The sequence below is a fragment of the Anas acuta genome, chromosome 1 (genome assembly GCF_963932015.1).
Source record: "Anas acuta chromosome 1, bAnaAcu1.1, whole genome shotgun sequence".
NCBI lineage: Eukaryota > Metazoa > Chordata > Aves > Anseriformes > Anatidae > Anas > Anas acuta.
In genome coordinates, this window is record NC_088979.1 from 63,056,611 (window position 1) to 63,083,642 (window position 27,032).

The 27,032-nt window shown below is 42.2% G+C and overlaps 1 protein-coding gene and 1 long non-coding RNA gene across 2 annotated transcripts in view; both read right to left on the reverse strand.

Annotated features, from left to right (window-relative positions):
* The window catches only part of SH3RF3 (SH3 domain containing ring finger 3), a 232,232-nt gene that overhangs the window by 176,428 nt on the left and 28,772 nt on the right, over positions 1-27,032 (reverse strand). The gene's annotated exons all lie outside the window — the stretch shown is intronic.
* LOC137855262 (uncharacterized) lies at positions 20,159-25,409 on the reverse strand. The gene is made up of 2 exons (XR_011095655.1): positions 23,526-25,409; positions 20,159-22,833 (listed from the first exon to the last, which is right to left on the reverse strand). It is a non-coding gene; the product is annotated as an uncharacterized lncRNA (long non-coding RNA).

Sequence of the window (27,032 nt, forward strand, 5' to 3'; positions counted from 1 at the left end):
ATCACTCCAAGTAGCACCAGCCACAACACCATACACCCACAGCCCTGTGGTCACCATTCCCCTCCTAAATTTGGACTGTATCCACCGCTGAATGGATAACCTAGTTTATCTAGGGATTCTTCCTTTAATATTTCTTGAATATTTTATATTCCTCAAGCTCCGTTCACAGTAATTGAATAATCCAATAATTCTCAGCAGCCACATACAGCTTAGTCTCTCTCTAATTCGAGCATGATGATGCCTCATAAATGAGTTGGGGCAAGCCAAAAACTAAAGGCGTTTCATGCGGTAATGAAATCTAAAATGCTTGCCTGCATCAATTTATTAACGTCACCGCAGAGCAAAAAGCAATACAGCATCAAAATGAATCCCTGCATCTGCAGCTCGCCTATCACCTCTCGCTCACACGCATGCGCACACGGCGTTAATTAACAACTGCGAGGCTGTAGTACAGGTTCCTCTTTATTGAGCCTTTCTGAATTATTTCACGTATAACCCAGACTGAGATGCTCTGATAAAACCTCAGCAGAAACAGAGTACGAGGAGCTTGCCAAGAACCACACAGACTTGGCCCGTGGACAAAACACAAATCCACAGCCGTGGAAAGGAAAACAAAAACGAGGACAGACAACCAACTTCTCTTTCATTTTGGGATATGGAAAATAGCAGCATGTTTTTCAGCAGCTGATTGCCTACATGATATATTTAAAGCTGGCTCTCCGCAGCACAGCCCGTTGTTTTCCAGAATCAGGACCACATCGGAGGTCGCTGGACTCCTGACGACGAGCATCACTTGAGCGAAATAAGGAATTAAAAGAATCTCCAAAGCTGCACCAGTGTAACCGTTAATCTTTGGGAAGCAAAACCTTTCCTAGAAGAAAGCCCCAGAGAGATTGTCATAGACTTAGGCTACACCTGTTTCAGCTCCTATTACAAAAAGCAGAGAGTTATGTTGACAGTGAGCCAGATTTTTGAGAAGAATGCATATAAAGTACTTCTCTGCACAGCCAACTACCATATCTCAGTCTGTGAGCGCAGCTATCTGATAACATTTTTTTTTTCTAATAGCACACTGTGCAGACAGCTGTGCCCTGAGAGTCCAATGTAATGTCCCTGCTCTGGTTTGCACAGCCCTGAAGGATTTTTATGGCACTTAACAGCACTTCACTTTTACAGTGCAGTGTTTTCCAGGAATTCATATACATTTACTTAAACCTAGATTTACATGAGAGCATTTTATGTTGATCAGCTGACAGTACTATGCCTGAGCAACAGAACGTCTCAATTTTGACATTAGCATGATTTGAGAAATGCTATTTTAACCAAGAGAGAGAAGTTGGAAGACAGGCAGAAGGAATGAGATCATGATGATCATTCCTTGAAAATACTGAACTGCAAGGCTGGAATTAGGCTGATTTATTTAAGTATGAGGTATTTGTATACATGCATATACGTGTGCAGGTGTATGTATTTCCCAGACTTCTCCTGAAATTCAATACATCAGGCAAAAATTCAAAAAGAGCTAAACAGAGCTTCACTAATTTCTTCTAAATGTTCTTTTGGCCTACAAAAACAAAACATAACATAACATAACATAACATAAATAAAAGTTTCAACTCCATGCCAAGCAAAGTGCTTCATTTGAATAAAGAATTGAATCAACTTACTCTGCTTTTTTCTTTTACCTCTTCTATTAAATAGTTTATATCAACATAAAAAGCTTTGAAAACACTGAGCCAATTCATCAGCAACTCTGTTTTATCTTGAGCTGTAGTTTTTGGTACATAAAATACGGACCACAATATTTCACTCAGTTCTATGTCTAAAGAGCTGGACTGTCACTGCAAACTAGACATTTTATCACATTTGAAAAATCATCCAAAGCAGAAAGGCTAGCTGACCTCCTCCTTGGGTTCACCTCCCCTGTTTGCTGACATGCCCTGTTTTGCTATACCTCTGCTCCCCATAAGGTTATTGCTGAGGCTCCCAGCCTCAGGCACTCTAAATCCATCCATTCTCAGCTGTAATCCAACTTTTTTTACATCCTAATTGAAGGTACAAAATCCATCTCACAACATGGCTGCAAATTAATTATGCCATACCTAAGTGCATAGAGGGTTCATATACCTTGTGTCATGATGACCCACAAGGCATTTATCATATAATTGAGGTGTGATAAAGTACACCAAGCAAACAGCAAATGAATAGCAAAAAAGGTATTCAACAACTTTAAATTAAACAGCAGCAATTATATAACTTCCCTAATCCTTATCCTTATCAGTAACACCTGGCACTGACTACTGAACACCAAGAGCTAGAAACCTCGTGCAGAAAACTTGATCTTTTGTAGTTCACCATAAAATCACACTAGCTATTCAGGTAATCAGTGCTCACTTTACAACTGGATCCTCTTTTGTTCCAAAAGTGGAATTACAAAGGTGGCAAGCCAGCTGCTAACTCTCCAAAGCCCTTGAGAAAGGGTCTACGGGGAAGGCAGAAATCACTCGAACAAGACAGATCACGGAGAACAGAGAGACAACCCGTTCAGAAGAACAGAACAAAGCACGTGGTTGGTTCATAACTGTGCAACAAGATGCTGGCTGCAAGGATGGAGCACCCAGCACCTGGATTTCAACAAAAGGTCCCAGCTGGAAGCTCAAAAATAATGGCCCTGTTTAATGCCAAAACTGTGTACAAACTCTACTGGTGACATTCTGGTGACATACCAGTGACATTCTGGTTAAAGAGACACACTGTAAAACTGACAAGGTCCATTCCTCAAGACCAAACTACTATTTTTTTTTTCACTGATGCTTGATACAACACATTTACCCACTGGGCAGGATCACTCCAGTGTTGTGCCTCTCATGTCAAATGACAAGGACGGGTCTGGCTCCATGAGATACAAGATAAAGTAAGGAATTTGCAACTTAAATGCAAAATCAGAAGGCTATCATAATCACAACTTTATCCAGCCCTCATTCTCTTTCCTCTTATCTTTCTTCACTTTTTTTTCCCTTTGTATTATTTCCTTTATAAGGATTGCTCCTTTCCCAGGCCTTATGCCACTTTTCTATATTCTGACCAAAATACCGATTCTTCTAGTGTTCTTTTTACAGTTTTCTGCCATTGTCGGTGTACTTGCGACAGCCCCATTTACCACCTGCTTTAAGAGTCAGGATATGTGGTTTACTTCCATATTCTCTCTGTGTCTTACACCAAAACATGCCCAATATCAAACATTGCCATAATTTGAGTCACCCCTCTATCTTACAGCCTACACATTGCCATTTCTATTCACCACTTCAGTAAGAGTCCTACCCATGTAACAACAGTCACATCCATCTCATGCAAATATCATTTCATGTGAGATTTTATGAAACACGACATCAAATGTCCAGCCCCGTAACCAGATGAAGATCTCATTATTTGTAAAGGGCCATAAAGGGCCATGGTCTATTCTCCCATGTGCCTGGTGACAGGACAAGGGGGAATGGGCTAGAGTTGTGCCAGCGGAGGTTTAGGTTGGATATTAGGAAGAACTTTACTGAAAGGGTTGTGAGGCATTGGAACAGGCTGCCCAGGGAGGTGGTGGAGTCACCATCCCTGGAAGTCTTTAAAAGACGTTTAGATGTAGAGCTTAGTGATGTGGTTTAGTGGAGGACTTGTTAGTGTTGGGTCAGAGGTTGGACTCGGTGATCTTGGAGGTCTCTTCCAACCTAGATGATTCTGGGATTCTGTGATAAAAAGAAAATGAAAAATAACTTCCAGTGATATAAATATATAAATGCAAAATGACCCATCATCTTTGCTGCAACAGCTGCTGAGGAAACACAGGATTTCCTTGCCTTAAAATATCCATTTCCAGGTTTCCATCAGGTGGAAAACAGTTTCCGAAAAAGCTCTGCATTTAGTTTTGTTGCACTATGTTAGCCTGAGCACAGCGAACAGAATGAAGGATTAAAAAAAAATATTATTTTTTTCCTTTAACTTCTGTGCATGCCTCGAATAAAAACCCCATCCCATTCCTCCTGGCCACACAGACGTTTCCCTCCCCGCAGCCCTCCGCTCCCCCCAGCACAGCATCAGGCCTATGGCATGCCTTGAGCAAACAGCACTGAGGTCACCCCGAGGTGCTGCGCCAGCCTCACCCCGCGGCCTGCCTGCTGTCGACAGCCCTGGGGAAGCGCTGAGGCCAGGCAGCCCGGGCCGTGCTGCTCATAAATTACCTCGGGGCCCTGCCAGCACCTTCGCCTTCTGCGAAAGCAAAAATTATCGCGGCTAAAGCTAGCATAAATCCTGCACGCCAGGTGGTTCTCAAAATGCGGTGCACGGGCTGCTGGCTGCCTGTAAAGAGATGGTTTTCCTCTTTATTTCCAGATATTAAGACAAAAAAAAATGATTTTTTTTAATATTTTTTATTCCAGGAGTACTTTCCTGTGTAAGCAAGGCATCCCTCAAGGCAGCTCCACTATCGGCATGAAATGGGAAGAACTAATGCCTGAAATTGCCACTTCGCACCCCTAGCTAAGTCCTGTGCTCATGCATGGAGTCCCCGTAAAAACACTTTGACAGCAAGCGCCTTCCCAGTCTGATCTGCCAGCCACCAAGAGCAGCCCGAGCAGCCGCTCTCAAAGCTTTGCCAGTGCCAAACACAGTGGTCCAGAACAGCAGGACATCGCCCTGTGAAGTTCTTCCAGGTTCTGAAGAAGGGAAAATAAATCTGCATTATTTTATCCCTGAGCTGGTCTGGTTACCTAGCAGCTCCAAGACCAGAGGTTACAGATCTGTTATATCAGCATGTGTCCATTTCCATCATGAAACCATCCTGGCTGCTCATTCAGGGTTCAAGCTTGTGAGTCTTTAGGGGAATCCAGTAACCACAGTGTAACTTTTGGCTGCCTAGAATGATCATGGTGTATATTTCACATTTCCATAAAATCACAGAACAGCCTAGGTTGGAAGGGACTTCAAAAGATCGTCAGATCCAACCTTTCATGGTAAAAGGGAGCCTGGATGAGATTATGGAGTACCCTGTCCAACTGCATCTTGAAAATGTCCAGTGATGGGGATTCCACCACGTCCCTGGCGAGGTTCCAGTGATTGTAAAATCACTGGATTTTACAATCCAAAAAAAATTTTTTTTGTAAAAAAAATTATTTTGTGTATCAAGGGGAAACCTCTCCTGGTGCAGCTTATACCCATTGTTCTTTGTCTTCTCCATGTGTCTCCTCACGAAGAGAGCCTCTGTCCTCATTGTAGATGCCCTTTAAGTACTGGAATACTGTGATGAGGTCCCACCAGAGCCTTTTCTTCTCCAGGTCAAAAAGATCTTGCTCTTTTGGTCTTTCCTCATAGGGCAGGTCCTCCAGTTCTTATTTTCTTTTCTATTACTACACTTCTTATTGAAAAAAAAAAAAAAAAAAAGCATTGTAAGCCTGCATGGATACAGAGATGTCCTCCTGGCCGTCTGTGTGGTCACAGTTTGGCTTTTGTGTTATTGTTTATGAGTTGCCTAATCTCTTTCACAGAGAGATGATGACATAATAACACCAACAACTCAAAGACACATGGTGAGAACATCTTAAATGAAGCAAACAATGCATTCCAGGTGGAGAAACATTCAACACAGATAAATTATCCATCAGCTTTTTATACCCACAGGTTGCTATGATTGTCACACTTCTATAGTGTACTGGCCACACAAAGAAAGTTGAGGAAATGTTTTAGCAACTATTTTTAGAGTACTATTTATTATCTGTCTGCTAACTCTCAACTCATGGTTCCAAAGTGCATATATATAAATAAATATGCTTCCTCTGACTTGACTTTAAATGCAGTCTTACGGCTGCACAATTCAAATCACTCCATGGTGCCATTGATTTCTAGATAGCAACTAGGAGTTTACGGAGCTGCTAAGTAATCACGGGACACAGTAGGACAAAAAAAGAGCTGGGGACAAGGACAGGCAAGGGTTTGGAGAGTTGTCTATGTGAGAAGATAGAACAGACTCAGACTGGGCAGCATACAGAATAGAGTTGACTGAAAAACTGGGTGACATCACGTACTGTAAGGACAAATTGGTCACCTAATGACTACTCACAGTTGCCTAATGCACAAGAATTAGGGTGCAGTTGGTGAAAACTTTCAGTCAACAGGCCTGAAGTAAATGAAAGGATTATCTTTTCATGTTAAATGTAAGTATAATTGTGAATCTGGATGCTGCAGGATGCGGTACTGGCCAAAATGTAAGGGTTCAAAAACAGATTACAAAAAGCTACTCAGAGATAAACTCATTACTGGCCACCAAACCAGTGATCTACACACAGCACCCAGTCTGGGAAACTCCTGAAATGCTGTCTGGAGAAGCTAGTAGAACATGATGCTGGGAAGGATTGCTTTCAAAAGGTCCCCCACTGTAGACCTGCTCCCTGAGCAGCTGTACAGCTCAGCAGTAGAAACAAGCTACTCAGAGAAATGTATTTCTGTGGCAACACTTCTCCCATTTTTGTACTACACTCAACATCTGAACTACTCTCAGGCAAATGACACCAGAAGAAAAGCAACACCGGTGCTTGGTATAAGCATCTATAAGTCATTTGCATTTTAAATGCAGCATGTTTACCACATCTGAAATATTCTTACTTCCCTCGAGTAATTCCGGATTGCCTTTGAGAAGCACGGCAGGCAAACAGGTGGGAGTAGAAAAAACAAAACAGACTTAAAACGTGGGCATCTCGGCAAGGTTTGGTTGGTAGAGCCTTCCTCCTTACCCCTCCTAAAGATGAATCTGTGCCTGCCCACCCTGTTCAGGATGTTGGCTGGACTTTGTACTCCTCCTTCTCCCAATGGATGTATCAAGTGTCCCATGCACCACATGGAGGATGTGGTGCCCCTGAGCACATGAGAGCCTCCTCAACCCCACTCCTCACCCAGAAGCACGGGCTGTCACCCCAGCCTTCTTTCCACTGCCTCTGCTGATCTTCCATTTCCAGGAAGGATAACGTTCCCCTGATGGAAGCTCTTCTAGTTTTGATTTCTTTTCTGCAAAACACAACACACAGGGGAAGAGCTACACCTGCTTCCCTCCGGCCTGGGATGAGCCTGTTCCAGAGCATCCTGCTCGAGGGCAGGTCTGCAGGGTGCTAGCAGCACCTTCATTTTTTATAAAGTGCCAGCCGTGACTGGGAAAACACCAAGCCTGTTCCTGACAGGGTATGCGTAGGTGTCGGAGCCAAATCCACAAGTTAATTAAAAACTGTATTTTCTATGGGAAAACAACATGGACAGCATAATAGAGCTATAATTATACACAGGTTTCCACTGGCAACTTGCTAATTGAATCTTATTCTGCTCCTTAAAGGCGAGCAGTGCTGCTGTCACGCCCTCTTTCATTCCTGCTGGTGCGATTTCCCCGGCAGTCTTCGCACCGAGATGTCAATACGTTTGTGTGCCTGCTCTAAAAGGGACTCGGCATAATGCTCCGTGACACACGCGTCCCGAAAAGGAGCCGCTGTGCTGCACGGCACATTGCTACACATGTAATTACCTGCGTCGTTTCACACAGATTTTCAAAAATGAAAATAGGATAAGCCTCTTCCATCTCCAGCCCCGCGCTGTCGTCATAGCAACCTGACACTTTTTCTCCCCCCCTCCTCCCTCCCTCTGCTTTTTCCCAAGGGACAAAGAAAACCACTGGAGACTCCTCGAATCGGCACAGATTAAGCACAAACAGTTTGCCAAACGCGTTTGTTCACCGACACCTCTTTACTTTTGTAATTGAATGCGTTGTGCTCACCGAATTTGTGCCGCTGCAAGCACAGCCACCTGCTCCCTGCCTGGCAGCACCCCTGCTAAACAACCCAAACCTCCTCTCCTTTACCCCCACCTCTCCTCGCAAGCCGAGTCAAACTCATCCAAGCCAATTTGTTGGGTTTTTGGTTGCTCTTCTGTGTAGCCATTACTTTCCTGGTTAAATATTTCATGCTTCCTGATGCATGCATAAACAGAGGTGAGCTCGGTTTGACGCCACCTGTACTGCCAACTCCTAAATAATTCTGGCAGCAACAGGTTGAAGCCAAAACCTGTGTCCTATAGGCAGTCCTTTGACGTGTGGCATGCTAAAGAGAAGAGGGATACAGGTTTTGTGACCGCACATACATTTGTATGAAAAAAAAGTACTTCTTTCCATCCCTATGAACTTTCATCTGAGTTTGAGCACTGTAATCCCCCATGGAGCCCCTCCATCCTCACGTGTTGCAGAGGGATTTTCCACAGCCTGACACCCATCTTCACAACACTGGTGGGAAGCCCCACGAGAGGGGTCCTGTACCACCAGCCCCACAGCTACGTGCCCACAACTCCACCCTGCAGATGCTGTGAAGCCACCAGCAAGGCCCTCGTGCCCCAGGGGAAGCGTGGGTGACACAACCAGCCACCCCTGGAAACCCTCTCTTCCAGACGAACGAGGCTGCTCACTGCTTTCAGCACAAATGAAGACAAAGTGCTGAAAAGATGATGATGACCTCTCATGCCAGCTGTCAGGAGGCGGTGTGGAACGTAAAAATGGAGCATAAAGGCTTACTGGCACTGGGTGCCAGCCACGTCCACTTGCCACAGCAGTCACCAGACATTGTTTTCACAGATGCAGCAGGCTCTGTCCCATTTCAGGTCATAATGAGCTGCAGATGTGAGATGCATTTCAGTTTCTGAGTCTGCAGAGATGAAACACTGTACATAGATGCTTCTGCCACATTTTTACTTGCTATTTTTTAATAATGACAATTTAACATCATTGTGCACTTCATATACTGTAAAGGCAAATTCAGCAGTCATTCTAAAGGGCTCTGATTGCTTAACAAATCTTGCAAATAGCTTCCCAACATTTTGCAAAATCCAGATATATGCTGAATTTCAGTGCCACTTTGATAGTTCTCGAGGGTGAAGTAATAAATAATTAGGAAGCACCATACTTTGGAGATACAGAGCTAATGTTTCAATTAGAAGCATCCCCATCTTGCTTTTAAAGTATTTCAAAATCTGTATGGAAAAAAAAAAAAAAAGCTGGCACTATACAGAATATATTTACACACATCAAAGAAAAAGTCGCAGGGAAAAGCTTAATTAAACTGAAATTCTCATTGATAATTCAATCATACATTTCAGAAGGGAAAAACACCTTATATAACACCAAGAAAACATGACAAATGTTGGAAAGCCTAGAATTCCCCAAATTAAGCTAAAATTAAATGCCTTCAAAGCTGCAGAATTTATCAAAAAGCCTTAACACTTTTTCTAGTAACCCTTTCACATGATGATGTAATTAGCTCCAACTTTCTGGTTGCTTTTGGCGCAGACTTAAAGCTGTTCAGTATCCCATGTTACCAGCTCCTACTGTGGTTAAGAGTATAGGGAATGCTGTATTAGAAAAAACCGGGAGCTACCAGCAGAGCTACAGCAGCTCTATAGCAAACTCCAGCACTGACTTTAAAAGCTGCTTTCCAGCACAGTTTATTTAACATTAACCATGAATATATACAGTCTTCAATGCTCCTCATTTCAGGGAGGAGATGCAATAACCTAAAGGTTTGCAGATGCTTGCAACACATAGAGCAAGACTTTTGCAAGTTATGCCTGGATATCATTGCCTCTCAGCATTCGTGAAACATATATATTTTCCAAAGCATGTGTTGAAATGCTGCAAATGAATGTATTTTGTTCAGAAGCAAGAAATTATGTTAAATGACGCAGAATTCAATGTTACTCTACTCTAAGGAACTTGCAGTGTGATATGAGTTGTTTTCAGCTCTTTTACAGTTAAAGTTACAAGCCTGACTGAGGAAAGGTCTGCAATAACATCCTTCACATAACGAAGATCTGGTCTTTAACAGCTATGCACATCATTCTCCTATCTGAAAGGCTAAGAGAGATGGGGATGTTCAGCCTGAAGAAGAGAAGGCTCTGGGGAGACCTCATTGCAGCTTTTTAATACTTCAAGGGGGCTTATAAAAAACGGAGTGCAACTTTCTGCTCAGGCAGATGATGATAGGACAGGGGAAAATGGTTTTAAACTAAAAGAGCAGAGATTTAGATTAGAGGTTAGAAGAAGGTAATTCTTTACTATGAGGGTGGTGAGGCACTACAGGTTGCCCAGAGAAGTTGTTGGAAGACCAGGCTGGATGAGGCCATGGGCAACCTGAACAAGTGGGTGGCATCCCTGGCCATGGCAGTGGGGTTGCAACTAGATGATTTTAAAAGGTCCTTTCCAACCCAAGCCATTCTATGATCCTATATTCACAAAAGGAACATGTACACACAGGTTTGGGATGCATTCTTATACCTTATATATTTGAAGACTTACATATCAACTGCATGTATGCTCTCCAAGCTTATGGAGAGGACTTCTGCCTACTAGGAGCATCTGGAAGTGAGACTTTTGGGTTTTATACATAAATCTCTACTTTGCATCTGGAAGAAAAAAAAAAGCACACTTTTTTTTTTTTTCTGAAAAACAAAATCTTTTGAACTTTTCTAAGTACCTCTTAACAGGCTACATGATTCACCCACTTGTTCCAGAAAAAAACAATTCTGTATTATGAAAAGTTATGGTGTGTGAAGTCTCATGTTAATTACTTAATTTTGGTGTCTTTAAGTGGAGAGAAGTGTAGAGACTGAGAAATCAGGCTCAGTGCAGAAACCAAGCTCTGACTTAAAGTTTGGAAGGACGAGCACTCCCTCATAACACAGATCATCACAGCATATTTCCAGGAATAAGTGCAACAAACCAAAACTGGTGGGGAGGTGGAAGGGTGTTGGAGTATAAAATCTAGGTCAGAGGAAGAAGCTAAACAAATACGACACATCCTTTTTCATTAGCCTCACAATTGATTGTGTGAAAGTCTCATCTCCTTCCACACTTGTGCATATGTGACACTAACTGCATCACAGCAGAGCCAAGGAAGGCAGGAGAGGGAATGACAGGAATGTTAAACAAAGGGAGCTCAAGGGACACGTTCAATGAAGCATGAGATATCACATCAGGGTAATAACACACCTGACTATACTAAAGAGAGCTCTCTTCTGGGAGAATTCACTCATGACAGATCCTGCCAAAAAAAAATGTATTTTTCTCAGTAAACGTAAGGACGAAGAAGCAAATGAGGATTCCCAGTGATACTGTGCTCAAGGTAAGGCCTAGTAATATAGCAGTTACTGCATTTTTTCACGGACTAGATGTGCAAGTGGTTCCTACACACCAAATTTTTATGATACTCTATTCACAGTCCTCATTCTGCTGCTCAGCCACCAGGTTTTTCATTTACAGATGGCTTTGAGATCACAGTTTGTTATTTTATTCAAATGTAATTAACAAACACTTTTCATACTTACATCAACAAAGATCTGATTCCCCATAATAGAACAACTAACACAGAAAACTTCAGTAGACAAATGTCTTACTGCTTTCTCTCATCCTCATAGGGATGTCTTCAATACCTCCCTCTATCCTTGCTGTCTTCAGAATAAGTCCTTTCCTATTATACTAGGGACACAACTCCTACTTAAAGTCACTATCATTTTTCTTGTCTTTGAATAGAAAAGCAAATTAACTGATGAATACATCTGTTATTTCCTTATCTTTTGTGTTCAATTAACCACTATCATTCTGAGTGACAAAAACTGTCTCTTACCATCTGCCCACTACAAATCTGCCTTAAGAACGTTTACCATCATTTATTAATCCCTACAAACCAACATTCTTTTTTCTTTTTTTTTTTTTTTCTAATTTTTAAAGCAGTATTTTTGCTTTACTTCTCGTCTTTTGCTACATGAAGAGAACATTACAAAAGTCAATTACTTGACATTATCCCTTCCCATGGCATTGCATCCCAGGCCAAAACAAAGCAAGTATAAATCTAAGAGCTGTATAAAAATTCACAAATAACTCACATTTTCTAGCATCTTGCAACCTCTCTGACCTCGAAGACTAACTAGGGTGGTGTGTGGAAGCAGGAGGGCAGAGAGGTCAGACCTTACATTGCCCTCCATGCCACCTTGAAACAGCCCACCAGGATGATCCCGTGTGGCACATGGCAGCCTTTCAGATGTTTCCTCTCTCAAATCACAATGAAATGCAGACCAAGGGTGAGAGAGGGTAGCTAAGGTACGTGTTGGGGGTATGGGCATGTAACATGCATCTTCAGCCTCATGGAGTTAAAACACCCATCTAATGATGGCGACAAACTGAATAGAAAACAAAAAGCATACAGAATTAAGAATTATACCTTAAGGCTATTAGAGCATCCTATGGGGCCCAGAGGAGACTGAGGGTGAAGCACATGAGGTGGATGTGCCTAGCCTGCTCCAAAAGGAGCTAGTCTCAGGCGATGCAGATGCAAACCGACCCATGGCTCCTGGCCTCAGGGTCCAGGGTTTGTCCTGCCTTGCTTTTATTTTATTCCAGTGGGTCCAGGAATTAAAAGACTCCTTTGTTTAGTCTGCCAATGAGAAAGACATTCAGTAATTCGAAGTACATTTTCCAGCTAGTAGTTCCTACCATACTTACTGATTCATGTTAAGTAAGCATTGCTCTTCAGTGCTTATCGGGAACCCCTCAGCAACTCAGGGCTGAATTGCCTTTCTTACTTGACCTCTTCTAGTACTCCTTTGTCGCTAACATTGAAACTTTAACAATACCAAATCCTACAAAGCAGCTATAAAATCCTTTCCTCCAGGGAGGACGTATTGGTTAGCACAGCAAGCCAACATTCTGGCTGTGCAAAAGCCTGTCCGGGCCTCAGTTCCTTATGTGGAAAAATCCATAAAAAAACAAACACACAGCTATTGTGTTAATAATACTTCCTTACAAAGATTTCGAGGATAAAAACATCTGTATCTTGTCCAGTTTCATATCTTACAAGGAGAACCCATTTACTGCTCATACTGAAACACAACACAAATTTGCAAGCCTGGCTTCAAGTTCCCAGTGCTGTCACTGTGTAATCCAGTGTCATCGCACCTCTGCTTCAACTACAAAACGGACAAGCCTGTGTGCACAGCTCTGTGGGAAGAATTAAGGTGGGTAAAACAGCTCGATAGCCCTAAATGAGAATGAGAATTTTGTGCCAGAACTGGAAAGAATCATTAACGACTGCAGCTACGTTACATTTAAGAATGATGTCTCAACTAGTCTCTGTGGGATTTTTATTCAAATTATGTAAGAAAGCAGTTCTGCATTATTTCTACAGAATATAAATCTCCTTTCATTTTTTTGTCAGTTATTATTTCAGTTATTATCAGAATAATTAAAAGTCTCCAATGTCCAGGATTTGTCTGTTTTGTGTTTGTTTGTTTTTTTCTCTGTTTGTTTTCAAATAAGCTTTTCTTATCTGTGAAGAGCCTTTATTGTCTATTTTCTCAAACTGAAAGAGATCTACCATAGCTGAGGATTACAGCAAGGTTGGGTGGTTCTTCATGTTCTTGTACCAGCCTCTGGTATCTTTTCCAGAATTCTTAAATCTTGTCTTTCTGTAGATGGCAAACTATCAGCAGTTATGTTTATCTTTTTTTGTTTGTTTGTTTTGTTTAGAGTTATTTGTCCCATGTCCTCTATTTTTTAAATTACTTTTATAAAAATCTGTACAAGGACACAATAGCCCGAGGAAAGATAACTATATGATATATTCCAGAGAAGGTTTATCTATAATTTAGTAAATGAATTTCTATATCACAGCATTTGGATCAGCTTTATTTCAATCCTGTATAGGAGCCACCATCACAATAATGCTTACTACTTGCAAAGGAAACCTGTTACCATGGCATTCCCATTATGCCTAACATAGACACTGGGGGAAAATTGTTAAGCTCCCTAGAAAATTTCCTTGCTCCCAAGAAAAAGGTCTGCAGGTAAAGACATCTACCTGCTTGCAGCTTGAGGGCACATGGAGACCATTCAGTCATCAGTAGCAGTTTCTCCAGCTGGAGACACTCCTGCAATCACTGCAGTTCCCATCTGTTTCCTTGAATTATGGCCACATTTGGACAAACACCACCAAAATTCCATTGTGGTGTGGCACCAAAAAAGTAAGCCCCTGTCATTTCTGTTCTCATTTGAATTTTAAATGTGCCATTTGTCTCCAAAGTTGATCAGTTGCCCTATTACTCAAAAATAGACATTTTTTTGAGTGAGAACAACCACATTTTCTGACGCTTCTCCATGCTAATGCCTGGCTGAACCATACTGAGGAAATCATGGAGTAGCATCTGCAAGAAGAATGACATTAGTGAAGGAGCATGGCTTGTAAAAATGTGATTCATGGACATGGTCACAGTCTGGGAGAGAACCTGCGCTGTTTCCTATGACAGACAGAATTTCTCTGCTTGGGGAAAGGCCTTAGGTGGCTGACAGGCAGCAGCACCCATTTGTTTCTCACTCTGAAAAAAGAAAAGATGCTGGATGACCTACTGGCTGCCAGACCTTGCTGTGGAGAAAAGAGAGGGCTTCTAAGTTGGGATTTCTCCTGAGGATTCCTTCAGGAGTTGGACTTGATGAACTTCATCAAGGATATTACCTCAACTCAGGATATTATATGACAGTTTTCATGGTGCAGCCCCTGCAAACCATGTCTGCTGGGGCACATGGGTCTCATCCACATACACAGAGCTCTGCCCTGGTCTTATGGGCACTCTCAAGGCTCATGCCTCCAGGAGAACCTGAAAGCTCCCTTTGCATAATGTGGTAGTTGAAAGCACAAACTTCATTTCAGTTGGTGGTTTATGTTTTCTTTCATCCTTCCCTAGAGCCCACAAGTGATATGTCCTCTACACGTCTATTTTGGACACGCTCACTCCAATAAAGGCATGGTTGTTGCAGCCTCACCAGCGACACACTACCTTCAGAGGGCCCATGGTGACAATAATGACACTGAGGAGCCACAAGCCCTTCCAGTGGAGCAGCAGGCTCTGCTGCATGGAGGGGTCATCCTTCAGGAGGACCCAACCAGGAACCAAGCATGGGTGTCTTCCAGATATGCTTATTTATTTGGAGGTTAGAAACGCTCTTCTTCGGTTTAAAACACCTTCCGCTCCTTCTCATACTGAATCAAGTAGAAGCTTGGAATGACATTTACATGCACTTTGTGTTGAAAATGCCAAAAATAAATGTTTATAACTATCCCAAGTTATTACTTTTGTTTTACGCTTAGCCAAAACGATTCAGCAAGCAGATTCAGATGCCCTAAAAGTGTGTTTCTGGAGAATAACAAGTCAGTAGGACAGCAATTTTCACACAACTCTGGCCTGGATCTGGCTTCCTGCAGCTCTGTCTTTGCTGCAGACTTAACTTGAATTATCTGCACGTATGCTACCCTCTCCAGCTGAGCTGCCACCCTGCGAAATGGCAGCGTGCAAGTGTCAGGATTAGTGAATGGTATGATTTTGTTAGCAGTGCAAATGGACTGCAGTGATAACAATATGGCCAAGCGAAGATTTTGGATGAAGTGTTTATTTGTCAAACAATGCAGTTCCAGACTCATTAGACGGATTCACAACCTTCACTTGAATTTATAAAATAATCTGATAAATATTTGATATGTATTAAACAGCTAAATATTTCAGAGACATCCAAGTGGTCTCTTTCACCACTTTTAATTTCTTTTTAAATAAAATATTTCTCATCTTTCATTTTTTGACAGACTTTTCAGGAATGAAGCTTAGCTCTTGCCAAAGGTCTCATAAGTTCATTTTCCGTCACTATTGATGGCATTGCCACTTGGACCAGTGGTGCCCATGTGCGACCTGAACAAGTCTCACAGCCAGAGATGGTTTTCTAGTGCTGGCTGACAGGATGCAAGCACCTCCTGCCCAGTGGGTGGCATCCCTGGTGTTGTGGCCTTGCCTGTGGTGATAAGGGATTGTTTATCCTCTCCCTTCTCAAGGGGAATAATTGAGTGGCCCCAGCACCTCTGGAAGCAGAAGAAAAAATAGATGCATCTGGCAGAGCTCCTCAGTGAGCGACTCACAAGCTAGTGAAGCAGAAGACAAATACTCTCATTTTCCTTCTGGCTCTTCCCAGGCTAGCCCACCCTTGAGGCCTGCAGCAGCTGCTGCAAATGCTCCTTTCTCCTTCCCCATCCACCCGCAGCCTCTCCTGCCCAGAAACCAAACACGTTCCCAGGGCCCTACCGAGGAAGGAGACAACTGTGTTGAAGCGAAGCCTGGAAATATTTCCGTGGCAGGGAGAGCTGGCTGAGCCGCTTGCCTCTGGGGAGGAGAAAAAGGGAGAGGGAAGTCCGAAGGATGGCTGATCTGCTGCTGCTGGTCCCTGGCAGCCTCCCCAGGCCGAAGTACCCCCCGCAGCAGAGCTGTGGAGGACAAGCTGTAAATTCCTCCACGATGTCTTTTGTAAGTCACACTCCAGTGAATCACCATGGCACTACTCTTCTGTATTACATATTCAGCATCTACTCCAAAACAATGTTAAAAATAACCGATTTACTTCAGGCAGGCAGATGGCTACTAAATCCTTCTCTGTTTTTCTGTATCTCGTAAAACTGAGGCTTCTCCCTTCAGTATATATACGCTGCGATATAAAGACATTAGAAATACTTGAAATTACAGTGGTTAGAAAGCTGCTAGAATTCAATATAGCCTCAGAAATAAAGTTAACATTTGGCACTGAAACTATGTCAGGGCTGTTACTCAGATGTCAATGGCACAGCATTGCCCAGAAATTGAACAGCAAAGCCAGACTGAAACTTCTCTGGGGGCCCTTCTGCAGAGTAGGAACTGAGGAGGATAAACCTTCAGGAGACACAGCTGTCTGGATGCTGCATCCCATCTTCCCAAATTCAAGTCCTCCCTAATAAAACTGCATGGATGGAGGCTTCAAAACGGCAGTAATGCATGTTTTCCCCCACAGCACTGATCAGGAAAGACAGAAATATGCAACCTGGAGCTGCGGGGAAGGAGACCTCATGGCAGCATGCAGGCAGGAGGGAGCCTACCATATCGCTGCCCACAGGCAACAGCCTCTGAGGCTGACTGTCCCTCAGCTGCACTTATCTTTTTGCTCAGCTGGGACACTCAAAAAGGAGGTTTGGAAGGAGAACAGTACATATGCAGCAGCCTCTGTCTGTCCAGGGACAGGACCTAGGAGCAAACGGGGGAGATTAGCTATTAAACAGAGCAGGTCCCCCCATTTGCTCGACAGAGCTAATAAATGGTTTTCCTCTCATGGAAAATAAATAAATAAATAGAAATCTTACCCACTATGACAGTGTCTTCAATAAGAGCTTTTCAGCTACCTTCAGGCATTCGCCTGCATCATGAAATCCCTGAGAACCACCTAGCTTGGGCTGGATAGTTGCTTTCTGAGTTTTTCAACCGTTGCTAAGAAAAGAAGCAGGTAAATGCCTGGTCTTCAGCAGGATCCTGAATTAACAACTGGCAGCCTGGCACCTGGCTGGCTGCTCTGGACAGCAGGTGGCCACTTGTCCAAATGGCTCCGTGCCCAGGCTCTTGCAGAGGTTTTTCACCATCAAGGTAGCAGCACAGAGATACTTGAAATCAATAGGAATCTCTGCTTGTAGAGATGATTGCATGGTACTGCCCTCCATCTTTGCTTCAGTGTTAGCCTTGAGTCCTCTGCAGAATGAGAAACTAATGGGGAGCTCAGATGTATCATCCTAAGTGACAATTAATTGACCTCAGAGCTGAAGCAGCTCCAAAGGCATCGTGGCTGGCTGCTTTTTGTTTTCTTGTGTCATTGGAAAAAGGTCAGTAGGCTCCTTCAAGAGCCATACAAAGAACTGCTGTAGCAGGTTGCCAGCTTGAGAGAGGATTAAATTATGATTCCTCAGACTCCAGTTTTATCTTATGGTAGGTGATTTGTGTGCAGGGCAAAATAGAAGGGAACAGACATCTCAACATTTCTCAAAAGCTTTTCATTTTCCCGTGACCTACAACAGACATCATAAACTATTTGTACTACGAGAGTAGCAGGTACAAAGATAGTGTCTCACCCTCGCTAGATAGCTTTGCTAGGCCCTGTTGATGTATTAATGCCACTGAAAAAAGCTGTAAATCAGAAATGTGGGTCTCACAGGGTAACTGAACACTGTTAAAGAGCTGCTGAGTTTGGAAATTAGAAGTCCTACACTAAAACAATATTAAAAACTTCACTCCTACTATGGAGCTAAAAAGGCAAGGATGTGCCCTTCCCTGGTGTCCAAATCTTCAAACTCACTTCCAGAGTGCCAGAAGAATACAAACCATTTGTTTTGCTTCACAGCATTAAAACCCTCAAGCACCCAAATATCAAAGACCCAGATTTCCTTTCCCTGTCAACAATTATTACAATGAAATTATATTGTTTAAAAACAACTAAGTATCTGCATCACACTGAAACTTGGCTGTGTTGGCTGCGTTGGGCTGGGTGACTAAGTCCTTGCCATAGCACACCTTCATACAAAAAGCAGAAGTAATCACCAGCATCCTGTTGTACTAAACTAAATTAAATGAGCATGAGTAGTACTATAGGCAGCACTCCAAAATTCCTGTAGAAATCATGAGGATGCAAGATGTAGGCTAACTTCAAGAGGAATAACACAGCACCTCAACAAAGGAGACAGACTTCTCGCTTTGGCAAACTATATTCATCTAAAGTAACAAGCAATAATTCATTAATAGTCTTTTAAGTTACTAAAGTATACAATGAGGCTAAATTTTCAGCAAGAAGAGTTTGTGTAGAGTTTGGCAAATAGTTTGGGTCTTCATGCTTTTTTTTTTTTTTTTTTATCAAAACAAAACTCTTTAATAAAAATAATAACTTCGTTGTCCTGACTTTGCATACAGGTTCTTAAAACAAAGCTGTGGATAAACCTGCAAATATTACCAAGGGTCTTCTTTCTGTAGTGATTTGAAAGAAGTGCAATCTTCCATTATTTACTTTTACAAAGTATTTGTAAGGAACATACAGTGACAGAAATGCAATTACACGTTTGCCACATGCATATATGTATTGGAACCATACCTATGGTTTCCTTGGCATTTCAGCAGCCTAGAAACTTAAGCTTGCAACCCCCTCTGCCACCTGGGATGACAGTGTGCTGGGATGATGTGGAGCACAGGTTATGCCACCATGCAGGATCAGTCACCCCTCTGTCACCCTGACTTCAGCATCCCTGGCAGCATCGCCAGCTATTTGAGACAGCTGCTGGAGGGAAGGCCATCAGCTCTAGGCGTCTTTAATACCACTGGTTACTTTCTCTGGACATTTTTCTATCTGTTTTCCTGACCTTTAAGACACATTTTTTTGCTCATTTATAGCTATGGTGAGAACTTTGAGGATCCTGCTGCCCATCCACAGTCTTCCCTGAATCTCTCCTTTTACGTATTAGCAGCTTTAAGGTTTAACAGTGTTAAGCATGTATCTCTTTCCCTCCACACGCAGCACATCTGTAAATGTTAGGCTGAAAGCCATGCTCGGTCTGAAGTGTTCCAGGAAACACATGTGTGAACAACAAAACAGTAATTTCAATTAACGGGGGATGCTATGTGCTTAAGTACAGAAGAAATGGGACGTGTAATGTTAGTCTCTGAACTCTGTGCATGTTTTTGTGTGTCAGTGAGCATAAAACCCATCTTTCATCATTCACATATTTCACAACACGCTGGTCTAGGCTGGTGAAAGTATAACGTTTCTGGCTATGCAGTCAAGACAAATGAGATTTTTGAATTGCACTTACCAAAATAAAAATCCTAAGTAACTTCCATAAAGGTTGAGCATAGCTTTATTGGACTATTATTCTGTTAAGGTGGAAATCATTAAACATTTTTCCTTTATGCAGACTTCTTAGAAAATGTATTAGAAGCTTTTTAAATGTGAACATGAAGGGGCTGTTCCAGAAAACAGCAACTTAAAATAATTATGAAAGGGCTCCTACATTTCTTATAGGGAGGCACATATGATTTTTATACTTTCACCTATTTCTGAGAGAGGGCAGGCCATTTTTGGACCCTTTGGGTAGCATGACAAATCACAAGAAAATTCCTAATATTTAAAAAGAGTGGGTGTTACATACAGAGCATCTGTCAAACAGAATAGCAGGGCTGGAAACTGAAGAATAAACATTGGTATGACAGAAAGAAAACAAAATTGATTGAGTGAATGTGGTCTCTTATTAGGACTCAGCTATTTATGCGTATCATATATGTGAGATTCACGTGTGTGTAAGAAACATGGTGACAATGGAATAGGTTGCTCAGGGAGGTTGTGGAGCCTCCCTCCCTTCTTGGAGATATTTGAAAGCCTCCTGGGGATGGTCCCGGGCTCTGGGTGGCCCAGTTTTGCAGGGGTTGGACCAGGTGGCCTCCAGAAGTGCCTTCTAACCTCCAGGTAAGGAAGAGGGATGAGGCCCTATGCAGCCTCCACCACACATTTATGTAGTCTTGCTCCTTTTTATTCCTTCAGGCTCATTTGGGCTGGGAAGCAACCTCTGAGGGAGCACGAAGAGGGACCTCTCCAGGTGATGAGCAGGGGAGGGCTCCCTCACATGCCAAGCACAGCATGCTCCAGGTCAGCTACCTCTGGCACAAACAAAGTTTACAGAAATTGATGCAATTTTCTATACTTGGGGGCAATAAACACAACATAAAACATGCCGCATAAGAGTCAGTCCTTAAGATGGATAGTTTCATTAATATATCAAAGGTGAAAGTTATTTCAGAAATGCAAAACCTCATTATAAAATAATGATGAAACAATATTTACTACATCCAACTAAACAAAAAATAGGCAATTTATTGGATGGTATAGAAGACCCTGCTTTATTTGGGCTTATTAATAAATCATGGTAATTTGGTTCTGTTGTTTTGCTATTAAAAAGTTAGCCTCGATATTGTATTTGTTTCTATTAAAACAATGATTTATGGAGTACTCCTTACATTAAAACTGTTACAGAAACATCAATTTATCAGTAAGCCTTAATGTACAAATAAACTGGAGACAACATGTTCAGTTCAAATAAGATTTAGCCTATTACTGGGTTTTAGACTAAGGACACAGAAAATTGAACCTTTGTATATTAAACAATATTGTAAGCAAATGTAGTTTACTGCTTTGTTTGTTAGCTATATTTTAATAGGCAACCATGTCCCTTTGCATTGTAAATCCTAATGTTGTGCTTAATTTGAAGCAGAAATACAGCACTAGAATATGAGAGGGCTATTTTTGTATCCTTTTATTTCAGTTGCAGACTGTACATTTTACTAACTCAAAGAAGGAGGGTGACCTTATAAAAAGTTCATAGAAAAATAATAAGCATGAGCTGGTAATTGTTCCAGCCAAACTTCCAAACTTTCTGGGACCAGCCAGAATTAAGGGAATTGCATTTTTCATGGGGGTAACAGCAGTTCTGGCACCGAGGGACGGTTTCCAGCAAACACGGGGTGCAGAGAGAAGCTGCTCTGTGCCTTCCTCTGCACAGCGATGGCCACGATAACGGGAAATGGCCAACAACCATTTGGAGAGGGTTTCTATCCATCTTACAAACAATGTTTTGCCAGCTTTTGAAAGCTAGGCCCCGCCTCAGGAAAAGGAAATCAGCTGCACCCCACAATGAGTCAACAAAAGCACGTCCCAAACTGTGTTCCCATCCAAAGAGCCATTCCCTGTGTCCCTGCACACACTGGGGTGGACAACTTGGTTCACACCTCACGGTTTATCAGCACAGCCTCACAGCAAACTTTGCCACTGCATTTCTTTCAGGTTTTTAATCTATTCCTGCTAACACGAGAGCTGTTTGCTTCTGCTTTGGTGTTTGTTTATTTCTGTTAATTAAAATCTACAGCTGTCAATGAGGCTTGAGAGGCTTTCTCATTCCTACTTCTTTGTTCAAGCACCAAAACTATTTTAAATCATTAATTTAAGGTCAAGTTTACAAAAATCTCATTATAATAGGCAGGACTGATTGTGCATCACAGCTGCTATATGGCATTAATTGTAAAAATTAGGTGGTGGGCTTTGGCCACCTAGAAACAACACAGCATGTCCCCTACCTTGGTGGTCAACGGATATTGGGGTACCCAGCTGGGTTTTGCCAACACAGAAATAAATAACACCTGGCACTACTGTCCCAGTTTGATGTTCTCCAGGCTCCCATCATCCATGTAAATGGTGCAGGCTGATGCCATGCGACGTGGTGGGATTGAGAGGTGACCACCAGGTAGCTGGGTTTTGGGGGAAGCGTTCCTTTCCATGTGACCTGAGTGCAGCATGACTATTTGAAATAAATTTGTAGGTGTTAATGAAATCAACAAAGGGTCTCAGACTTTAAATAAAGCAGTGCTGCTTTATTTTTAATGAATGTTCAAATTAATTTATGGGCAAGATGAGTTCAAAATGCTCATATGGCAAACACCAGGAACTTATTGCAGGTTTCCATGAACTGAGCCGAAACACAAGCTGGCATTTCTGGGATTTTATTATTATTATTTTATTATTATTATTTTGTGATTATAGCAGAAAGAAAGCAGGAATGAAAGGCGTTCCAGCCCCAGGGAAAGAGTCCTGCAAAGCGCTCATACAGAAAATCGGTGCAAGTCACATTGCTACCGTATCAGCCTGGCAGAAAGGCTAACAGATGGTCAGCTAGTTTCAGTACGCAGGAATAGGAATTTCCTCTCAAATACTTTGTGAGCTGTCAGGTGGCATTCAGCCTTTCAGGCACTGCCAGAAACCAACCAGCTCAGCAGCACGCATCGCACTTTGTCTGCAGTCAACAAGCTCGGTCATTTGGGAGCGAGACGCGGCCGTGCAGCTCCTTTGGCTTCTTGTGGCTAGGAGAGCAGCAAGACACTACGTTAAGTGCAGTAAGTACCTGAATATATTTCATGCAACTTTTATCAGCCTTTAAAATGTGCCTATCCTCCTGTTTTCTAAAGATGTTTAAGGGCAAACTGCAGTTCCTGTGGACTTCTTAGCTTGTCGCTGCTCATACTATTTCTTAAGACGCTACAGATGTATTTGTGGCAAACTAATGTACCAGTTTGGCTTGAGAGCTTCTTACATGCCTGATACATAACAACTACTGAAAAACTGTGCCATAAATACATAGATACAGCATCCGGATAGATAGAAAGCTCTGGTTCTGCCTGAAAATACTGTGTATTATTACATAGGCTAATATATGATGAGCATCCTAATAACAATGAAACAGGCTATTTGGTCATATAAAGGAAGTGTGAGTATTTAGTAAAGCCTGCTACATCTGCAAATAACAATTAAGTCCAGGCCTTTGACGTGCAGTAGTTCTCAGCAAACTGTAGGGAGGTGAGGCAGTCAGAGCAGCACAACGATGTGAAGGACACCTCCCTTGACCACCTCAGCTGACAAGTGTTTAATCAATTACAGCAATTAATTATTAGCAATTATTCTTACAATTAATTACAGACACACAATGTCTATTTCCTCAAAATGATTAATTATTAAACAGTATTACTAACACAAACGTTTGCAAAACTTCACGTACCCTCTCTGATGGAGTTTCAAGCAATTTACTGTTTTACCGCTCGTTTTTAACCAGTTTAAATAGGGCACTGGAAAAATGAACCCATTTCAGATGAAGAGTCTGCAAAGAAAATTGAGACATCTGCTGCGGCCCTGGGGCTAGGCACTTGCATCCTGCCTGAGACATGCTTCACAGCTGAAGTAGGTCCATTTCCAAACGAATGCTCCCTCAAGCCAGGCATAATGCTGATCACCGTAACAGACTACCGGGAGATGTGATGGCTAAGCAAAATCTGGGCATCACAGCTACCAAAATTATTTTTTGAACTAAAATAGAAAAAAAAAAAAAGGACTGTGAGCAACTTGGTAGCTCTGCAGGTAGCACACTTTATGAAAAGGGCAGACAAAGATTTAGCCAGAGAAGAGACTTTTATGGTAATTTTACATATTAACACTCAGGTGTAAAACAAATGTTTCACAGAGAGCAAGGAAGATTCTGATGATGGTTCTTGCATGCTCAACCATAAATTTAAACCCATAGCTATATATTGGGGATTCTGCACACTCGATCAGCTGCAGTCAGCAATTCTGTCATGCATGGCACATGTCGCATTTAACTCACAGGTCAGGATCAACAGGTGACTCTGCAGACATAGTGCCTCTGATGTGACTGGAGCATGTCAGCCTGGCAGCCAGTGCTTAGGAGCTATTTGTTCCAGGATTTTGGACTTCCAGCAGTCCAGTCTGAGCTACTACTCACCCTGCCTGCTGGGCATACAGAAATGTGACAAATAACCAAAAAAAAAAAAAAAAACAGCAATAATTAACGGGTAATGCAATAGTCCACCAAGAATACAAGTAGAGCTGACATACAGGTGCCTGTTTTGCCTACGTCTTTGCATTAGACGTGTACAAAAACAGTGAAATGAAACAAAAACAGTTAAATGAAAGATGTCAAAAAGCAAGAAAAAGGTGGCTGGTCAAACTCTACTAGCGTGAGTGAAAATTAAATGCATAGATGTTTTGTGTGGCTTTGAAAATCTCTGACCTAAACTGAGAAAGAAATGTTCTTTGCATAACACGCAGAATGCCAAACACAGATTTTGGATTCATCCATGAAAATAAAACAGATTATGTTACTATCAGAGAGAGAACGGTGAAGCATCAACCCTCCCATAAACCCAGATGCATACATACATACATAAATAAATCCCTGACCTGCCAAATTTCCTTAGCTGATGTAAAATGTTTTTAAAGATATTTCTATTACTTGAGTAAACATTACTTCCTATTTTTCGTCTACTGAGTGTAAGGATTTAAAGAAGACAAATCAAGTTTATTTTAGATTCCCTAAGGAAAAACAAACCCATCTGTCCTCACTCCTTCCCTGCTGTTTTACAATGTTCACTATTAGTTATTTCCAATGCACACCTACATTTATCCCTATCTACAGGAGGAACATTTATCTCACAGATATTCCTGTCAAATGTCTCTAAAATGCCAGCAGATAAAAAAAAATATAAAAGAAAAAAAAAAAAAAGAAATTTGATCCCCTTACAAATGAAATACACAGCACAACAAAAAAATAAAGATGAGACCTAACCTGAGAGCCCAAAGCTGGTCCCTTTACACCTTTCATGTCCGATGACATGCCTACAGAGAAGTGGAAAAACGTGTAATGGACAACAGAGAAGTGCTGTGGCCTCTACCAATGTCAGGCTTGTTATCGTAGCAGTGCTTCTTTCATGGTTCTGTGGTTGAAGGCATCACAGCTGTTTGATCTTTTCCCCTTCACAGGTGTCACACGAAAAAGCTGGAGACTTGTACTACCTGTAAAAGGGAGGCAGTCCCGGTGTGGGAAGTCCTGCACACAGGAAGATGTTCTTTAGGTAAATTCCACGGTTTTGCAGGAAGAGTCTTTTGAAATACAAGGAACTGCTATTTATTCTGGAGAGAATTTACTCAAAATAAGGCTTCTGAATAAGGCTTCTGAATTATTTTTGATTTTAATCTATGAAATGGATCAAACAATGAAAAGACAAACATACTGTCTTGCTCTTTACCCCAACAGGACGTATCGATAAGCAAGGGACCACAATTAGCTTCATTACATAGATAGCCATTTCAACAACATTTCAACTTCATTAAAACGAACCTGACCATTCAGACAGCATAGGGGTGGCTCTCAAAGGATGGTGCTTAAGGACTAACAGCCAGGAGCCAAATTTCCTTTGGAAATTTCCTTTGGAATTGTTTTTACATGCATCCTCTCCCAGATTTGTGGTAAATCACAGCATAGTAAACTGACAGGGAGATATAATATAAGCATAATTAATGTGGTAGAGAGCATCATCTACATGTGGACAGAAATTTAAGCGGCCACCACAGGATCACAACCTGAAATCAGCACCAAAAGCCCTGTGTTCTTTTAGGCAAGAAAGAACTCCATTAAATTTGAAGTTTATTTCTGAAGTGTATTATTGTTAAAACACAAGGACTTGCACCAGCAGCACTGAGGGAAAACCGTGAGCCTCAAAATACAATGGTAGAGGCTGCTTCTCTGGAAAGTTTCATGGCTGTGTCCTACCTACAGAACAGTCGGAGTAGGTGCAGAAGTGTTTCTAAGCCCCTTGCCACATAAGCAGGACTCAATCCAACATTTACAAATCATCCTGTACCGTGAACTTCCATTGATAAAACACTAATGCACTCTTTTAACAGTGGCCATACATATTTCCACTCTGGACAGGAATGGCTTAAAACACGATTTCTGTCATGCTTTTGCCTTATATGGTGGGACTTCAGTCCTACCCCTTCTTTTGGCAGTGCTGCTGCTCATGCTGCACCCAGATGTAGAGGTGCCAGCACGGCACACTGCCGTACCCATCAGAAAGTGTGGAGAGCAGCAACGGGGTTGGCAATTGCATTTCTCCAAAGCTGTGAGCTGCCTGCCTTCCCTTGGAGGCACACGAGCCTCCCAGGCACATCTCTTTTAACTCGTGTTTCCACATCAGCAGTTCTGGTGAGTATCTCAAGATGGTTTTGTTTAATACGGCGCGAAGCTGTGCCATTTCATTAGTCTCAGTGACAACATCTAAACCCAACGGTGCCACAGGTTCACGTCGCTCTGCCTTGACAATACGAACACAATTTAGCTTTTGTTCAGGATAATCACAACTCCCATCTGTCTTTGCCAGACTAGGGCCCTCCTGGGGAGCATCCTGAGCTGTTGTCTGCTAAAACTTGGTCTGGCAGTGCTGTTTCAAGGTGGGTGAGAGACAAGGAGGCAGCTGGGCAGGGAGCACCACGCCATGTCCATGCTACCTGAGATGCTCCCACCAGTGCCCTCATGGCCACTCATGCCCAGTGGTGTAGACACAACCACTGACTTCACACTATTCCTCATGCCTTGTTGATAAATAAACCATCTTCTCAAGGCAGCTTCAGTGTGAAATAGGTGGGAGTTTGTAGATGGAAACTTCTTCCAGACAGGTGTGAACACGTTGGCCAGGGGAGAGGAACACTGGGC